Here is a 20,228-nt window from a genome sequence, read left to right on the forward strand (position 1 = left end):
AACTGGTCTCTCCTCTTCTGTCTTTGAAGAATCACACCAATTCTTTCAAGACATAAACTGATCATGTGACTTCCTGGCACGAAACTCTTCAATGGCTTCTTATCACACTTAAAATGAATTTGAAATCCATGGCATATGCTACAGGCTGAATTGTGTCCCCTCCCCAAATTCATATGTTGAAGCTCTAACCTCCCATGGATTGTATTGGTAGTAGCATCTTTAAGGAGGTAATTGAGATGAAGGGTGGAGCCTTGATCTGATAGGGCTTCCCTGGCAGCTCACATAGTAAAGAGTTTGCCTGCAATGCAGGAGACTTGAGTTCAATCCCTGGGTAGGAGGATCCCCTGGAGAAGAAAATGGCAAGTATTCTTGCCTGGAAAATCCAATGGATGGAGGAGCCTGGTGGGCTATACCCCATGGCATTGCAAAGAGTCAGGCATGACTGAGTGACTAACACACACCTGGTCTGATTGCACCAAACCTCTTTATAAAAAGAGGAAAGGCTACCAGAGCTCTCTCCCCACCACATGAGGCCACAGCCAGAAGGCCACTGTCTGCAAGCCAGTAGAAGAACTCACACCAGATCCTGCCCATGCTAGCTAGCACCTTGATCTTGGACTTTCACCCTGAATAACTGTGAGACAATAAATTTCTGTTGCTTAGGCCACCCAGTCTTTTGTAGCAGCCAGAGCTGACTAATAGAGCATAGAAGACCATGTATGATCTGGCCCCAGTGTATTTCTCCAGCTTGTGTCTCACTCTCTCCCCCTTGGATCTCTACTACAAGTTCTCTGCTTGATTTCATCTTCAAAACATGACACGCTCCCTCTTGTCTCAGGGACTTCATACATGCTCTCCCTTCTGCCTGGAAGTTCTTCCCTTCCCTCTTCACCTGGCTAATTCTTATTTATCTTTTAGTCTCTAATGTTTCTTGTTCAGAATGGCCTACCCTGACTTCTCAGTCTAAACTGAGGGCCTCTCTCATAATACCCTCTATTTTTTCTTCATAAGAAAGTTTGTAATTATATAGCTTGTTTTGTTTGCTAAGTCACTTCAGTGGTGTTCAACTCTTTTTGACCCTGTGGACCATAGCCCACCAGGCTCCTCTGTCCATGGGATTCTCTAGGCAAGAATACTGGAGTGGGTTGCCATGCCCTCTTAAAGGGGATTTTCCTGACCCAGGGATTGAACCCATATCTGTTACAACTCCTGCATCAGCAGATGGGTTCTTTACCACTAGCGCCAACTGGGAAGCCCAATTATATAGTTTACTGTGTTATAATCAATAACCTCAGATATGCAGGTGACACCACCCTTATGGCAGAAAGTGAAGAACTAAAGAGTCTCTTGATGAAAGCGAAAGAGGAGAGTGAAAAGTTGGCTTTAAGCTGAATATTCAGAAAATATTGGCATCCGGTCCCATCACTTCATGGCAAATAGATGGGGAAACAGTGGAAATAGTGCCTGACTTTATTTTTCTGGGCTGCAGATGGTGATTGCAGCCATGAAATTAAAAGACACTTCTTGGAAAGAAAGTTATAACTAACCAACAGCATATTGAAAAGCAGAGACATTACTTTGTCCACAAAGGTCCATCTAGTCAAGGCTATGGTTTTTCCAGTAGTCATGTATGGATGTGAGAGTTGGACTATAAAGAAAGCTGAGTGCAAAAGAATTGATGCTGTGGTGTTGGAGAAGACTCTTGAGAATCCCTTGGACTGCAAGGAGATCCAACTAGTCCATTCTAAAGGAGATCAGTCCTGGGTGTTCATTGGGAGGACTGATGCTAAAGCTGAAACTCCAGTACTTTGGCCACCTGATGTGAAGAGCTGACTCATTTGAAAAGACCCTGATGCTGGGAAAACTGAGGGCAGGAGGAGAAGGGGATGACAGAGGATGAGATGGTTGGATGGCATCACTGACTCAACGGACATGGGTTTGGGTGAACTCCAGGAGTTGGTGATGGACAGGAAGGCCTGACATGCTGCAGTTCATGGGGTCACAGAGTTGGACACAACTGAGCCCCTGAACTGAACTGAATAGGTTGATATTTCTCCTCCCCTAGAATTTAAGTTTCATACATATAGGAACTGTGTATTATCCATTGTTGTATCATTAGGGGCTAAAAATGTCTCAAAGATATCAGGTCTTCAGGAAATATTTGTTGAATGAAAAAACAATTGATGATTGCAGACACATATTCCTTAAAATATGTTCTTTATACATGGTGAATATTAAAAAGCAGGTTATAAAACCATGTATTGATACAATATGATCCTTTTGAATAACATAAACAAAGAAAAATAATATCAGTGACTTAGACCCTCCTGTTGAAAGCAACAAAAAATGTTGGTTGAAATATTTTCTTAAAAATTATCTTGTAGGGACGTCCGTGGTGGTATAGTGGATAAGAATTTGCCTGCCAGTGCAGGGAGGGGACATGGGTTCAATACAGAAGACTCCATGTGTGATGGGCAACTAAAGCCTGCAACTACTCTAGAGCCTGTGAGCTGCAACCACCTGACAAGAGGAGTCACCATGAGAAGCCTGTGCTTTGTAACGAAGAGTAGCCTCTACTCTTCACGAGTACAGAAAGCCCACACATAGCAATGAAGACCCAGCATAACCAAAAATAAATAATTTCTTAAAAGATCTTAAATATATATATATAATATATATAAACCAAAAATAAATAATTTCTTAAAAGATCTTAAATATATATATAATATAATATATATAATATAATATATATAATATTTTATATATAATATAATATATATAGAGAGAAGCTGGCAAGGAAGTTAGGAATATTCAGACCAAGTTCTGAATAAAGTCAGGCGCTCTCAGTTTTACAAGGAGCTCTGAGTTTTCTCCTTGAGAACATTTGCTGAATTTGCCTCTCTTGGTAAATTCAGTTTTTGTGACCGAGAAGGACTAGGGGCACAAAAAACAGAGGAACATTCAAGATGTAAACTATAAAATCAGAGTTTTCCCTCCTAAAGTCAGGATCCAGAGGGCTCTACCGCCAATATTAGGATGAAATATAATATGAACCTGCCCCCACCCCACAATCCTATTTTCAAAGAGAGACAACAGTAGACCACAGTTAGGATCAGCCAATCAGACAAATGTTTACTTTGTTCCTTGTTAAGTGTTGTACTCTGTGACATGCCAAATGTATATCAAGAACAGTCTTTTCCAGACTTCCCTGGTGGTCCAGTGGCTATGAATCTGCCTACCATTGCAGGGGGCATGGGTTTGACCCCTGGTCCAGGAAGATTCCAAATGCCCTTGGGCAACTAGAGCCCATGCTTCACAACAAGAGAAGCTACCTCTATGAGAAGCCAGCACACTGCAACTAGAGGAAGCCCATGTGCAGCTACCAAGACCCAGTGCAGCCAAAAATCAATCAACTAATTTATTAATCTGGAAATTTATTTAAAAAACCCCAGTCTTTGTCCTCAAGGAGATGACAGTCTCATTGTGTACATAAGAACAACAGGTTCGATCCCTGTTCCAGGAAGATCCCACATGCTCTGGCACAACTAAACACATTGGCCACAGCTATTGAGCCCACATTCTAGAGCCTGCGTGTTCAAAACCACTGAAGCCCCCATGCCCTAGAGCCTGTGTTCTGCAATGAAGCCCATGCTTTGCAACAAGAGAAGCCACTGCAATGAGAAGCCTGCGCATCACAGCTAGAGAGTAACCCCTGATCGCCTCAACTAGAGAAAAGCCCAAGCAGCAAGGAAGACCCTGCACAACCAAAAATAAATAAAACTGTGTTAAAAAAAAGATTGTGGCACAAACTCTAGGTGCCTAGATGTCAAAACTATCAGAAAAGAGAAATATTGTTGAGAGCTGGCATAGTTAGAGAAGGCTTTAAAACTGACCAGAAACCTTGAGAATGGTTTTAATTTAGATTGGTGGAGGCGAAGGATAGTGCCTCTCAATGGTTTAAAGATTATGAAGGAGGGAATAACCTCCAAGGAGAACAATGCAGCTGAACAGAGAGTTACACAGGGTAAGAAGAGGGGGCCTGATGATAACAGGCCTTCAAAGGCAGGAAGGGGGTTTAGACAGGATAAATTTGGTATACAGAGTGAGAGTGTTCAGGGATGCCAGCCAGGTGACTACTGTGGCAATCCAGATCTGAGATGCTGAGGGATCCAGCTGGGGTGAGGCAGGTGTGAATGGCAGGAGGAAGTGATATTTGAAAGGAAATATTATTAGGCCTTCATTATCAAGAGGAGGGAAATAAAGGATGGGTTCAAACATAACTCTCAGGGGGGTCTCCTCTGTTCACTGATGTTTATGCTTACCCAGTGTTTACACCCTCCTTTCTTTGAACAGGCTTCCATCAACTGCGTGTAAAACTATGCAGAGTAAAATAAGATCAAACATTTTTGATAAACTCTTTTGGGGCCAGTTTAGAGTTGTTTATCTCAATGGGAAAAGAATCTTGAGAATCAAGAATCGTTCTTATTTTCAGTCTGCCTTCTTTGAACATTGAATATGTGGGTTTTTCCGCCCTTTCCTTTCTTTGTTTCTTTCATTCTTTTTGATATTTAGGTATCATTAGTCTGTATTTCCTTAGTCTACAACAGAATTACATCTGCTTTTGTCAGTTACATGTTTACCTGAAAACTTCTTAAGTTTCATTCAGTTCAGTCGATCAGTCATGTCCGACTCTTTGCGACCCCATGCACTGCAGTATGCCAGGCCTCCCTGTCCATCACCAACTGCCAGAGTCTACTACCCAAACCCATATCCATTGAGTCGGTGATGCCATCCAACCATCTCATCCTCTGTCATCCCCTTCTCCTGCCCTCAATCTTTCCCAACATCAGGGTCTTTTCAAATGAGTCAGCTCTTTGCATCAGGTGGCCAAAGTATTGGAGTTTCAGCTTCAACATCAGTCCTTCCAATGAACACCCAGGACTGATCTCCTTTAGGATGGACTGGTTGGATCTCCTTGCAGTCCAAGGGACTCTCAAGAGTCTTCTCCAACACCACAGTTCAAAAGCATCAATTCTTCAGCGCTCAGCTTTCTTTATAGTCTAACTCTCACATCCATACATGACCACTGGAAAAACCGAAGCCTTGACTAGACGGACCTTTGTTGACTGAGTTTCATTATATTCCTCCAAATGCTGTTTGGTTTTTCTACAAACACTAATAAAAAATAACCTGAAGTTAATACTTCAGCTTTCATTCAGAAAGATCCTAACATTCTTTACAATGTGTACTGATCTTATTATTTTATGTAGACACACTGCATTTCCTTAATGCCTTTCATCTTAGGATCATAAAGTACAGAGCAAACATTAATTAATTTTAAAAACAACCTTGTGAACTATAACTTTCATGTGTATATAGTAGATGAATCACCTGAAGGATCAGCAAAACACAGGCTTTGGGAGGAAGATTAGGCTTGGCACAGCTTACTATGTAAACAGCCCAGTCAAACAGTTTAGAGCAAGAAAGGCAGTATCATTTTTTAATTTAACTATAACCACCAATGGAGTTTCAGTGACAGAATAATTATGCAAATAGCAACTTGTCTAGGTTTCTATAAGTAGCACTTCATGTTTTGAAACAAACAGTGCCAAAAAAAAAAAAAAGGAGTTATTTTTTAGTTAGAGTCTGTTAATATCTACACCCTCAGACCTATCTATGGTCATTCCCAAAACAAGTGTTTCAGCAACAAAGCAATCCTACTCATTAACTGAAGCTCCGATTTAGTATCAAGGCAGAAAAAGTGTACCACCAGCTGACTCATCAACACTTTGCCTCCCACTGAGGTTTCCCTGGAGGGTCTCTCCTTCAGGTTCTTAGCAGGCCAAGGCCTGTTTTGCTGATGAGGATGAAATCTTTATTATTGTTATGTAGGCTGCATATAATGGAAAAGATTGAAAAGAAAATGGACTCTTGCCTTCCTAAGTTGACTCACTGAACAAACAAAGATAGATATTAACAAATGCTTTCCTTTATTGGAAACTGAAAAGTGTTAGTCACTCAGTGGTGTCTGACTCCTTGCAATCTCTTGCACTGTAGTTTGCCAGGCTCCTCTCTTCATGGAATTTTTCAGGCAAGAATACTGGACTGGGTTGCCTTTCCCTTCTCCAGGCAATCTTCCCCAGGGATCAAACCCAGGTCTCTCACATTGCAGGCAGAGTCTTTATTGGCTAATCCACCAGGGAAACCCTTTATTAGAAGCCTTCCTTTATTGGAAACCCATCTTTATTCTAGCTGTTTTAGTAAAGAAAATTCCTGTACAAACAGAGGTAGATTGAATACTATAATCGAGACCCTAAATACTCATCACTTAACTAGCAAGTATCATGTGCTTTGTTTTACAAACTATAGTCAAAGGATCTACTAAAGCTCAATTCAAAAGACATATGTCACTAAAGTTAGAGGGAGAAAGAAAATGGCAGTTCTAATTTGGGGGGAGGGTGTGAAAAGAAACCCTTAAGAATTGTTGAAGTTTAATACCAAAGCTAAGGCAAGGGAGTTAGTCAAGTCCACCTTGCGTTTGCTCCATTTAAAAGAACCCTAGGACTTCCCTGGTGGTCCACTGGTTGGGAATCCACCCGCCAATGCAGGGGACGTGGGTTCAATCCTTCCTCCAGGAAGATTCCACATGCCATGGGGCAACTAAGCCCATGTGCCACAACTACTGAAGCCCAAGTGCCTAGAGCTGGAGCTCTGCACCAAGAGAAGCCACTGCAACAAGATGCCTGTGCACCATAATGAAGAGTAGACCCAGATCCCTGCAAAAAGAAAGCCTGTGCCCGGCATTGAAGACCCAGCACAGCCAAAAATAAATTAAAAATTTGAAAAGAACCCTAGATATCTTAATATGACAAAATGAATAAATATGTCATTTGCCCAGCAATACAATCATTTAAAATAGCCATAATTGCATAATAAAGACTATTTTAAACTTCCTATGGATATAATGCTAGGTTAGATCAGAAGCCATGCAAAATCACCATTAGTGCATTCTCTAAGTCCATTATAAGCTCATGTCTAAGTCCATTATAAGCTCATGTCATTCAAGCACAATGCATTAACTTGAATTTCATTGGCTCAGTCATCCTTACCTTTTATAGCAAATTGATTGTCAAGGTGCCAAAAGAGCAAGTGCAAATTTGTTTGGCATATTTTTATTTAGGACAAGTGATCCTTTTGTGTTCAGCTTTTATTTATAGTACTTAGATATTTTATAAGAGAAAATTGTTTTATTTAACCTTTTATCAATTACTTAATTAACATTTTAATCAAAGTATTTGCTACATGCACATATTTTTAAAAAAAATCAAATAGCACCTAATAAGTTATAAAAACAAACAGGAGTTTCTTGCCCCACTCCTTCAAATTATCTCTCAGTGACTGCCTCTGAAACAATTACTTTTTAAAAAAAATCCATATTAACTGTTTCTTTGTGTATAAACATATCTCCATATTCCTAGATACCTCTGTCTTTTTTCAATCTGTATTGACTGTTCTCTGGGCCTGCTTCTTATATGTTGCACTGTAGTGTTTCCCAGATTGCATGTCTTTCTCTGTCTTTATCTATATCTCTCTTTTGTTGTAGTACATCTTTAGTAAAATCCAGAGAAGGATGGACAGAAAATAACATATCTGGGTCCTTGAATCAATGAAAATATCCTTAGTCTATGTTATGGCCTTGAATGGTACTTTTTCCTCACAATTCTGAAAGCATTGTTTCATTATCTTCTAGCATTCTTATTGATGACAGAATTCTGAAGCCATTCTCTCTTGCTTCTATGCATACCACCTGTTTTTCCTCTCTGGAAGATTTCAAAATCTTCATCTCCGGTGTTATAAAACTTCACAATGACAAACTTTTGTGTGAGTGTTTCTTTAGCCACTGCTTAAGGTATCTGGGCTTTTTCAATTTGTAGCCTCCTGTCATTTGGGTCTGGGGAATTTTCTAGTATTATTTCATTGATAATTTACTCATCTGTATTTTCTCTTTTTGCAAAAATTCTACAACTTGGTTTTCAGCCTTACTGGATTGATCATCTGTATCTCTTTTATTTTCTCTTGCTCTGTTTTCCGGGGGATTCATTAACCTTCTCTTCCAACACTTCAAATCACATTATTATTTTGGCTATTACATTTTTAATTTCTAGATAGCTTTTACATTTTCTGTTTAATTTTTTTACAGAAGTCTTTTTTTTTTAATCGACTGTCACATAATCTCTTACTTCCTTGAAAGTTTTAGAGTTTTAAAAAGAATTTTCTTCTTCTTACATTATCTCTGTCTTCTCTGGGCCCCTTTTTTCTGTTTACTTAGGATGATTAGGCGGAAGCCAGCTGTTTCACTGGAGAGTTACAAAATGTATTTTTTTCTGGAGCTATTCAGTTTCTGCTTTGCACAATCAGTAACTGCTACTTCATCTGATCTTGGTTTAAAAAAAACTGTTGACATTTTTAATCTGCTGTTGTTTCTTCTCCAATTCTCTTAATTTTAAAGAGGTTCTTAGGCAGGCAAGGAGAAGAATTTATATGATCAGCCTGTCACTTTCAGCTAGAATCTACTGGAGAAACGTAAAAGCCCTCAAAAACACAATTTTTGGATTACTCTTGGTGGTGATTGTTAATGGAGGCAGCAAGATTTATAGAAGTAGTCTTAAAATCTCATTTTTCAGCTTTCTCTGTGAACCCATTAGCTCGGCTGGGCAGAGCACGGTAAAATAATGCCAAGGTCATGAGTTTGATTTCCGTGAAGGTCAGTTAAACTTACCTAATTTCACGGGCTGTCTTCTCCCTCATCTCAGAGAAAATTAAGAATATTGTTTTGAGTAGCTATAAAATAGGCAGGGAATAACACAGCTTTCATTTTACTGCTGTTATTAATATTCTGTGTCCTATGCAGCTGCAGGAACTTAAAAAGAACAAAAACCACTGGAAAATTGAAGGGAAATGTTAAGAAAAAGAGTACAGGGCTATTGCTGAAACCATTTGGTGTCATTTCAGGGGCTTTGTAGGGCTCTGGTACCACAGTCCTTTATGTTTCAGGGCAGAAAATAATTCAGTGAGAGGCAGTGTGATAGATAGGAAGTGATTTATTAGAATAGGATGCTTGTGAGAATTACAAGCAGGCAGGCAAGGGGGTGCCACACCCTGAGAACTTACTTGGCTATAGTTTTATAATCATAGGAAAAGGGGGAAATCATGGGAAGGGGGAAAATAACTTCTTTGTATTTCTTGAGTAGAGCTCATGCTTTCATCATCAGTTCCTCCACCAGGTCGACAGGTGAGTTTTCTTGTCCTTACTTGGTCAAGCTAGGTCCGCAAATTATTGTTTTTGGTGTGTGCAGAAAGCATGTCCTAGGGATCATTAACTTACTGAGCTCACTGGGCAAGATGTTGTTTTATTGTTTGGGGACATGTCTCATGCTTCTGCTGCATGGGTTTTATTGCTAAGCAAGCCTGCTTGGTTTTGTGGTTAAGTAGACCTGCTCTCTTGAGTAATCGTTAACTTACAGGGGTCTCCCATATTTTTCTACTTACAATCCCCTACTGGGATTAACTATTTAATCACCGACTTTGTCCCTTTCCTCTGTCCCTGTCATTACTACAAAGCAATTTACTTTTGCTGGAAGAAAATAAAATATGCCTTAGATTGTCTCCTAGAAGCAGGCTCTTACTTAGTGATTGATGGAGAAAGGTTTTTTGAGAAGTACTTTCAGGGACAGCACCTTTAAGGAATGAAAGCAATGGGAAAAGCTGATCTTTGATCCAGTCACAAGAGAGGCCTCCACAAGAAGTTTTGGAGCTGGGAGTCCCTTCACACATGTTCCACCTTGAGACAAGAGGCCAGTCATTTATAACCTCACATTGACCAGTTATCGGGTGAGAACTATCTTTGGGAAAGAAGCATAAACTTTTGAAAGAATGGCTTTCATTAGCTGATGGAAATTTCCAGAGTGTTTTGAATCAAATTTGGGCCACCAGTGAGCTGGAGTAGCAGACCATAATATTGACTATACTTTATAGAGTACTGTCCTTTTGAAAGTCCAAGATCTGAGATGTTGGTTCTTCTTTTTATTTCTCCTAGATTCTTATGGGGAGAAGAAAATGAGTGGTTAAATGGCAGAAGTATAACTATATTTGGAGTGAGAAGGAGCAAAAGATCTGTTCAGTCCATAAACCAGACAATTATGCTCCAAGAAACGAAATGAATGGAGTAAACTCTCCAAGGGTTTGAGTATTTTTATTCCATATTATTGCTTGCACTTGTGCATTTTGAGTATATTTGCTTTGGTTAGCAATCGTTCTTAGGTTTTAAAAATGAAGCCAAAGTTGTTATTTTTAGGTTTATGCTGTTAAATTTGGGGTAAGTTCAAAGATAATACCTCCAGGAGGAAGAAAACACTCAGGGTGTATTTCAACTTTGGTTAACAGAGCACAGAAAAGTAATGGTCAAAAATTCTCACTAATTTTTCACTCTTTATTTATGGAGAAAGAGTAAACTAGTAACTCATTACTGAAATAGATGTCTTTGAGCATATATATATATAATATATATACACATATTTTTAAATTAGTACATTATTTTAATATTTATGGCAGGAATCTATAATATTGCCTATACTGCATGCTCTAAAATTGTATTTTGTTGTTGTCAGTAAAAATATTTTTAATGCTTTAGAAAAAATGATTGAGGATAACAGGGTATCAGTTAGAGTAGTCCCATTTCCATTTCCTTAACTAAGGTTTTCCTTAATAAAGTTTCCATTTCCTTAACTAAGATTTTCCTTAAGGTTTTCCTTCCATTTCCTTAACTAAGGTTTATGTATGCTATTTTATCTCTAATAATTATATTTTACTTCTTGGAAAAGAGAAATTTAATGACATCTTTTGATTCATTTTGTCGTTTTTTAAAAATCAGAAGTTCAGTATTTTCTAGGCCAAGGTATATCAAAATTATTCAAAACATAGCTAAATAAAACAATGGCTTGAAACTTTACTTATTTTCCTTCAAACTTAAAGTCTGTGGAAAACCAAAGATAAAGAAAGAAAGCAGAACTTCACAACCTACAAGTCTATTTCTCATTGCCGGGAAACTGAAGAACATTAATCAACTAACCCAAAACTGTAAAAGAGGGAGGGAGCAAATTTTTGTTAAGCAGTGACTTAATGGGTTCAGCATGACAAGATGCACTGTGAAGACGAGTGGTAGCTGAGTCATGTGTAGGGAACAACTAAGCTTCGACAGACATCTGAATTTAGCATCCCGTGGTAATTGAGAACAAAATAAGTTGGTTTGTCTGTGTTGCAATAAAGGCTGGGAAGATGGTGTCAGCATCATCTCAGAGAATCTTCAGAAAACTCTGGAGGTTAGGCTCATACAATTCAAAAGCTACTTTACATAGACAGTAAAATACGTCTTCTTCCTTCTTCTGTTCTCCAGCCTTCTCATTCCCTTGCCAGAGGCAAACATTGTTTCCATTCCATTTCGTTGTGTATTTGCCCCTAAGATATCCTAAAATGTAGGTTTTAAAAATCCACACTTTCCTTTCTACTTTTGCCCCATTACCTCCTTGTCATTTAGAATCAATATAATAACTTTGAAAAAGAATTTTGTCTTAGGAGTTTATAGAAAACCTCTTGGCTCTTAATGATCAATTACTACTTTTTCTTAAAGTGATCCTGTGCAGTGTGTATGTGTCCTCAAATTTCTCCTGCGACAGATTTCTATGGTTTCTGGGGTTATATATTGAAATTTCTTTGCGGGCCAGACAGGAAATCAAAATATATAAGATGGCTGGGAGAAGACAGCAGGAAGTGGAGGGCAGGGTACAAACTGAAGTGCCTAGTCTAAAGGTATTTCAAATACCAAGACTGTTATATATATAGTTCAACTAAATTATCTACTTTTGTGGTCCCTTATTGTATAATTTGCTCTTCTTAAAATCATAAACATATTTACCCACCATTTAGTATTGGTAAGACTAAGTCTTCTAACACTTAGTCTGTTTTTTCTAATTTCTTCATAATTACAAAAAGCACTTTAAAACTTTTAGGATCCTGATAGATAATGTGGTTGGGTCCCAAGAGGAACTAAAGAGCCTCTTGATGAGGGTGAAAGAGGAGAGTGAAAATGCTGGCTTCAAACTCAACATTCAAAAAACTTAGATTGTGGCATCTGGTCCCATCACTTCCTGGCAAATAAATGGGGGAAAAGTGGAAATGCTGTCAGATTTTCTTTTCTTGGGCTCCAAAATCACTGCATCACTGCAGACAGTGACTGCAGCCATGAAAGTAAAAGACACTTACTCCTTAGAAGGAAAGTCATGACAAACCTAGACAGCATATTAAAAAGCAGAGACATCACTTTGCTAACAAAGGACCATATAGTCAAAGCTATGGTTTTTCCAATAGTCACATATGGATGTGAGAGTTGGACCATAAAAAAGGCTGAGAGCTGAAGAATTGATGTTTTCAAACTGTGGTGCTGGAGAAGACTCTTGAGAGCCTTTTGGACAACAAGAAAATCAACCCTGAATATTTACTGGAAGGACTGATGTTGAAGCTGAAGCTCCAATACTTTGGCCACCTGGTGCAAAGAGCCGACTCATTGGAAAAGACCCTGATGCTGGGAAAGGTTGAGGGCAGGTGGAAAAGGGGGCAACAGAGGACAGGATGGTTGGATGGCATCCCTGACTCAATGGACATGAGTTGGAGCAAACTCCAGGAGATAGATAAGGACAGGGAAGCCCGGGGTGCTGTAGTCCATGGGGTCGAAAAGAGTTGGACACAACTTAGTGACTGAATAACAACAAGGGATTTAAATATAGTATGGAAATGTTTTGCATTCATTGGGCAGAATCACAGCATGTTTAAGGACACAAGCTCTGAAGTCAGAGAGACCTGAGTTTGAACTTTGGCTTGGACATTGGCCAGATTGGGCAAATTCCTTAAGCCTTTGGCCTACTTAGCTTCTTTATCTACCAAAGAGGATAACAATCCCTTTGCTTTGAGGATTATATTAGATAATATAGGTTAAGTGCCTGACACCTACTTGGTGCGTAATAAGTTATCTCAATTTTCAATACTTTGTTTCTTCTTAACCAATTTTTTCCTACTTTTTTTTTTTGCCATGCCACATGAGACCTTACGAACCAGGTAAGGTTGGTACTAACCTTCCCCAACTAGGAACTGAACCCATATCCTCTGTATTGGAAGCATGAAGTCTTAACCACTGGACTGCCAGGGAAGTCCCTTTTTCTTCCTTGCTTTAATCCAAAGGTCATTTTTGACAAAAGACAGAAACAAGACAGGTTTGTTTTATTGGCTGAATTATTGGATTCGGCCAATAATAAATATTTATTGAATATCTTTTATGACAGGTATAGTTTTTGCAGACCGAGTATTGATGACAAAGTTCCTCTGCTCATGGAACTTACTTTAGAGTGAGGAGACAGACAACAAACAAATTAACAATGTATGATACAATTTCAGGTATTGATAGGTGCTAGGATTTAACTTGGGACTTCCCTGGTGGCTCAGATGGTAAAGTGTCTGCCTACAATGCAGGAGACCCAGGTTCAGTCCCTGGGTCAGGAAGATCTCCTGGAGAAGGGAATGGCAGTAGACTTCCCAGGTGGTGCTAGTGGTAAAGAATCTGCCTGCCTATGCAGGAGATGTAAGAGACTCAGGTTTGATCCCTGGCTTGGGAAGATCCCTTGGAGGAGGGCACGGCAACCCGCTACGTATTTTTGTCTGGGGAATCCCATGGACAGAGGAACCTGGCAGGCTGTGGTCCATAGGGTTTCAAGAAGTTGGACACGACGGAAGCAACTTAGCACACACACATGGTACAGAGTAAAGCAGAGTTAAGAACCTCAGGTGTGAAGGTAGTGGAGGCCCAATGGAGTAGAATATTGATAAATCATAATTATTGGGCGCCTTGTTGACACAAAGGTAGGAACCAATGAATTAACATTGCCATTGGACCCAAGAGGTAGGTTAGTTCATTTTTCTGCACATCCTCCTTAGCATTTATTCACAAGTCTTATTAGTTCATTTGGTTTCAGCCTTGCTGATACTTTATGTTAGAGCCAATCTCTTATATTTGCTTTTGGCTATGGATCTTACTTTGTGTCTTCTGGGTTTTTTTGTTGTTGTTAAGAATTGAGTTTATGATATGTTGCACACTTGAAACTAATATGGTGTTAAATGTCAATTATATCTCAGTTAAAAAAAGTACAAAAAGGCAGTATTGGAGGAACAACAACAAGCTATTAAAAAAAAAAGAAGAAGAACCAAGGGACTTACCTGGTGCTTCAATGGCTAAGACTCCACACTTCCAATGCAGGGGTCTTGGGTTTGATCCCTGTGTTAAAGCCCACATGCTGCAACGAAAAGTTTGTGTGCCACAAATAAAGATCCCGCATGCTGCAATTAAAGATCCTGCATGCCCCAACTCAGACCCAGCACCACCAAATAAATAAATATTAAAAAGAAAGAATTGAGATTATCAGAGACCTTCCTGTGTAACCACAGTTACTTCCCTGACTCCCTCTTGATTTTAGTCTTACCAGAGATGTTTGCAAATGCTTCCCCTAGCACTTTGCTGTTGGTAACTGTAGTCGTGTAGCCATCCTACCATAGACCATGTCTGGCTTCTCCTTGTACAAACCTTGAGACACAATTCATTTTTTGCCACATTCCCTCTAAAACAAATCTGCTCCACAAAATACTGGGAAGAAAAGCCAATTTTTACTATTGATTTCATTGGAAGAAAAAAGTGTAGCGTTACAAGGCATACCACACAACAAATAATTTTCAGTTCCCAGTTGGACTTTTCTATCCCCTTCCCAAAATGCTGCCAGCCACAGGGTGTCTCACTGTCTTCTAACCCTTTGTATACTCTCCCCATAGAGTATTTTAGGACTTCTCAACTTCTGCAAGTTACAATTTTCTACCTTCCCATAGACTTTTATTTTTTAATGGTTTTATGAATTATAGTTGATTTATAGTGTTGTGTTAGTTTCTGATGTACAGCAAAGTGATTCAGTATATGTGTGTGTGTAGTATATTCTTTTTCAGATTCTTTTCCATTAGGTTATTACAATATATGGAATACAGTTCTCAGTGCTATACAGCAGGACCTTGTTTTTTATTTTATATATTGTTACACATATATGTTAATCCCAAACTCCTAGTTTATCCCTCTCTCCACCTTCCCCTTTTGGTAACCATAAATTTGTTTTCTATGTTTGTGAATCTGTTTGTTTTGTTAGGAAGTTTATTTGTGTCATTTTTTTTTTTTAGAGTCCACAAAAAGTGATGTCATTCAATCTATAGACTTTTGAAGCCTAACCTCTTCTAACTTGGTCTAGCACAGTAGGTCTCCTCCTAGGGAAGGATTCATCTGCTCCCTTCCCCACAGTCTTCTTATTTATCTTGTTACATTTCCAGTTCTCTTTTTCCAGACCAAATCTTTCGTATGAACTCTTGTTCTCTTTTTTTTTTTTTTCTTCCGCGCCTGAACTCTTGTTTTCTGTACCTAGTTGCCATCTGCCTTCTCTGCCTAAGTGTCTTGTAGGTACTTTATTTGATCATGTGTTAAATCAAGCTTGCGTTCTTTCCTGTCTTTCCATTCTGTTTCTCTTCTGAGTTTTCTGTCTCAGAAAATGGTACCACCATCTACTCAGGTACTTTAAGTTAGAAACCTGAGAACCATCCTTGACTCTTTCCTCCTTTCTCATACCTTTTGTGTTATCATTGCTCGCATCAGTTTAGCAATCAATTACCAGGTTCTGTTGAGTCTATTTCCTAAGATTTTTAAAATCTACTTCTTTCCATCCCCACTTGTCATAATGAATGGGTTTCTTTTGCTCAAAAATGTACAATGCTCTATTGTTTGGCAAATAAAACCTTTTTTGCCTTTAAAATGAATATTAACATGAAAACATTTTATTATGATCAGAGGATTATCAGTAGTTTCCCTTTCAATAAAGCCGTTTACGTCTGATTAATTTGTAAAGATCCCTTTCTCTACCTTCTTCTTTTTTAGTGTTTATCTTCATGAAAGATATACACGTCTCTAAAGATAAAAATAATATTGTAAGATTTGAAACTAAAATGAGCAGTCCATCACATTTTACACTTTCCTTCTCTGTAGAGGCAGCACTTTTCAACTCTTTAATTCGTTTGGCATTCCAGATCTGTAAGCATACTATCTTTCTACTTCTTCTTTTTTTTTTTTTTTAATTTAATTTTTATTTATTTTTGGCTGTGCTGGGTCTTTACTGCTGCATAGGGGCTTTCTCTAGTTGTGGTGAGTGGGGCCTACTCTTCCTTGCAGCCCACGGGCTTCTCACTGCCGTGGCTTCTCTTGTTGCAGAGCACAGGCTCTAGGGGTGCAGGCTTCAGTAGTTGGGGTGCATGGACTTAGTTGCTCTGCAGCATGTGGAATCTTCCCGGAGCAGGGATCGAACCCATGTCCCCAGCATTGGCAGGCCAATTCTTCACCTCTGGACCACGAGGGAAGTCCCTTTTTTCTTTTTCTAATTGAAGTGTAGTTGGTTTACAATATTATATTAGTTTCAGATGTATAATATTGTGATTCAAATTTCTTCTAGATTATACTCCATTTAAAGTTATAAGATACTGGTGATATTCCCTATGTTATACAGTATGTCCTTGTAGCTTATTTATTTTATACATAAATAGTAATTTGTACCTCTTAATCCCCTCTCCCTATTGTGCCCCTCCACTCTCCTTGCTAGTAACCACTAATTTGTTCTCTATGTCTATTGAATCTGTTTCTGTTTTGTTACATTCAGTGGTTTGTTTTACTTTTTAGATTCTACAGCTATTAATACTTCTTAATTTTGAACTTTAGGTCTTATTGTAATTTTGCTGTGGTAAAGTGTTCTATAGTGACCATGTAAAAACTGTTAACAGTTAAACCAAGTAATAAACTATGACAACTATTCTTGTACAACATTTTGTTTCCCTTAGAATTAAGTGTCTTTTTTTGAAGCTGTTGTTATATAGTTAGTTTTCTATATACTTATCAATAATTCAACCCCAGCTCTCTGCCACATATCTAAATCTCCTCTCCATTCCTTCAGCTATATTAGTCATTCTTTTGATTTAATCTTCATGGCAAAATGTCTCCGAGTATTCTGAACTGCTCCAGTGTGGACTAGCTGTCTGGTACATGTCATTTTAGGATCTTCCTGCACCAATATCCTGGGAATTTTTACACCTCTACCTGTATACCACGTATTCTTTCTTGATTTATCCACTCCCGCTCCCCCCCTTCCTCAATTTTGATGAAGCAGGTACCAGTATCTTGCTAAGAAAGAATACATAGGAGCTAAGTTTTTGAGACCTTGTATGTCTGAACATGTCCACAATTAACTGTAAGAGCTAATTGGCAGTTTGGTGAGGTATGTAATTCCAGGTTAGAAATTGCTTTTCTTCAGAATATTGAGTGTGTCTCCATTGTTGTCTAGCTTCTGTTGTTGCTGAGAAGCTGTGCTCATTTTCTGTTGCTGTTAACAAGTGACCACGAATCTAGCAGTTTAAGCAATACCTATTTATTAGCTCACAATTCTATAGATCAGAAATCTGAGCACAGCATGACCAAATTCCCTGCTTAGGATATCACAAGGCTGAAATTACCTCCAGGCTCATTCAGGACATTGGCAGAATTCAGCTCCTTGTGCTTATAAGACTTGGACCAGTATTTCCTTGTTGACTGGCAGCCAGTGACGCCTCTCAGCTGTGGTCAGTCACTCAGTCATGTCCAACTCTTTGTAACCCCATGGACTGTAGCCCACCAGGCTCCTCTGAACATGGGATTCTCCAGACCAGAATACTAGAGTGGGTTGCCATGCCCTCCTCCAGGGGATCTTCCCAATCCAAGGATCAAACCCAAGTCTCCCGCATTGTAGGTAGATTCTTTACCGTCCGAGCCACCAGGGAAGCCCAAGGTATTTCTTGCCACTTGACCTCCTTGTCTTCAAAGTCACGTATGGACAACCTCCTTTCTCAGAAAGAGCAGCATCACTTTAAAGTGTCCTTTTCATTCTGATTCGTTCAAGCTTTTCTTAAAGTCAGCTGGCCCATATAACACAACCTAATTATGAGAGTAATATCCACTGTATTTATAGTAAAACATTTTCATAGTACACATGTACACAAGTGATGGGGAACCTTGAGGTTAGAATTCTGCCCACCACAGAAGTTCAAAATTATTTGAGTTCATATTATATGTCCTATTTTTACCTTTGGAAGCTTGTAGAACGTTTCATTGTCTTCAGGTTTCTGAAATTTCATGATGTGCCTTCATATGGGTTTATTTTTATCTATTGTGTTGCACAGTAGATGTGTTGTGTTTCTCAGTCAGGAAATACACATCTTTCAGTCTAGTTTGATTATGTTTATTGATTATTTCCTCCCTTTCATTTTCTCTGTTCTTGTTTTCTGGGACCTGAATTATTTGGATGTTGGTCCATCTGGATGAGTATTCTTATTCTTTTTCCCACTCCCTTTCCCATTTTTTAATCTCAGTTTTTTACTCTTTGCTGTACTTGTTTATCTACAACATCATCTTCCTGATATTGAATTTGCATCTGGGTTGTTTAAGTCTTAATTTACAAGGGCTGATTTTATTTTTTTGTTTTGTTTGTTTGTATTATTATTATCAGTGCTCTTTTTATTTGGTGTCATGTTCTTCTTTCATTGATGCAGTGCTGTCTATTATTTATCTGAGTCTAATGAGGATTTTTTTTAAGAGTATTCTTTTCTCCACATGGTCTTTTTTTCCTCCAGTTACTTTAACATATTTGTTAGAGGCTTTTCTGAGATAACTGTGAACTTTACTTATCTGTTTGAAACTGCTGAAGAGCTGATTATAATCCTGAGCCCACGAGAAAAGCATGTGTATTGTGAAGTTTACTGTAGAGTGTGCTGCATTGGCCACTAGGTTAAGGAAACCCCAGTGCTGGTATCTTTACGTCTTTCCTCTTGGATGACTCAGATAGTTCTGGAAATATATCTCAAAACCTTTTATTGGAGATTTTTGGCCTGGTTTTCAGCATCTTGGAGCTGAATGGGGGAAAGAACTGAAGGTGTATATTCCTGGTAATATATCTGGAATTCAGAATTCTCTGTGTTGTGGTATCAATATTAATATATGCCCTGGTTTTCACCAGGTGTGAACCTGGTGGAGTGCTTAGAATGGATTCTTTACCCCTCATCTTTGTCTGTTGAATTTCCACCATTCTTTAGAACTCAGTTCAGTTGACCTGCCTAGATGTAATCCTTCCCTCTTTTGTGATGATTTAAAATATGGTTCATACCACTCATAGCACATTAAATACGCTTGCCTTTAATCATGTATAATACTTGTTTACTTATCTCTTTACTAGAGACAAGCTCTTTGAGGGCAGTGACTGTGTCTATACAATGGAGGTTCATATCATAGTTATCCTGCCCTTTATAGGCTTCTAACAAATACCTGTTGAGTGACCAGTGACCACAAAATTATGTTGATATTCTCCAAGACATATCGCTACTAATTCTTTACTTTTGGTCTTTCTGGAGAGAGGTTTTTTTTTTTTATCTTATTCATTTGGTTTTAGATATATCATTCAGAAAAGCACATTGTGTGGTTGGAAACATAACAGGAATAGAGATGAAATGGCCCACCATCTTCCTGTATCAGCTAACTCCCATGTGGAACAGTAAGGGTCAAATATATAGATATTAAGATAAAACTATCTCCATTTCCTGCTGCCAGATTATTGTCAGAAACTTCCATGGCAGCAGGTACTACTCATCCTTAAATAATTTGAAACTAACCTCTAGCATTATCTAGTTTATGAATGGTTGACAACGCTTTTTTTTTTGGTTGACAATGTTTATGATAAGATATCTAGTCATTCTCATTCATTCTACATTTATAAGGCTCTGTTCAAATACAATCAATCTGATTATATTAATGCTATTCTCCAACAGAGATGTTCCAAAAAACTCATTTTTAATCCTAGAAAAGGCCTTTTCCCCAATACTATTAGCAATGTAGCCTGGAGTATCAGAAGGGCTCTTCTTTTTCTAGCTTCATTATTAATTTTTGTGAACATGTAACCTTTCTTATCTTGGTCTCAGCTTCATTTTGTAAAAATGACAAATAAAATGCCCTAAATGTCAAATCTCTTTTTGAA

General features: G+C 38.5%; 1 long non-coding RNA gene across 3 annotated transcripts in view; it reads left to right on the forward strand.

The window, feature by feature from the left end:
* The first annotated feature begins 2,846 nt into the window (after positions 1-2,846).
* LOC133228014 (uncharacterized) overlaps positions 2,847-20,228 on the forward strand; it is a 75,420-nt gene continuing 58,038 nt past the window's right edge. The window contains exons 1-2 of one of the 3 annotated variants that reach the window (XR_009730024.1): positions 2,847-7,909; positions 10,097-10,240. This is a non-coding gene — a long non-coding RNA (uncharacterized LOC133228014). The remainder of the gene's footprint in view (positions 7,910-10,096; positions 10,241-20,228) is intronic. The other 2 variants (XR_009730023.1, XR_009730022.1) reach the window with 2 other exon arrangements.

This window comes from Bos javanicus, chromosome 16 (genome assembly GCF_032452875.1).
Source record: "Bos javanicus breed banteng chromosome 16, ARS-OSU_banteng_1.0, whole genome shotgun sequence".
Lineage (NCBI taxonomy): Eukaryota > Metazoa > Chordata > Mammalia > Artiodactyla > Bovidae > Bos > Bos javanicus.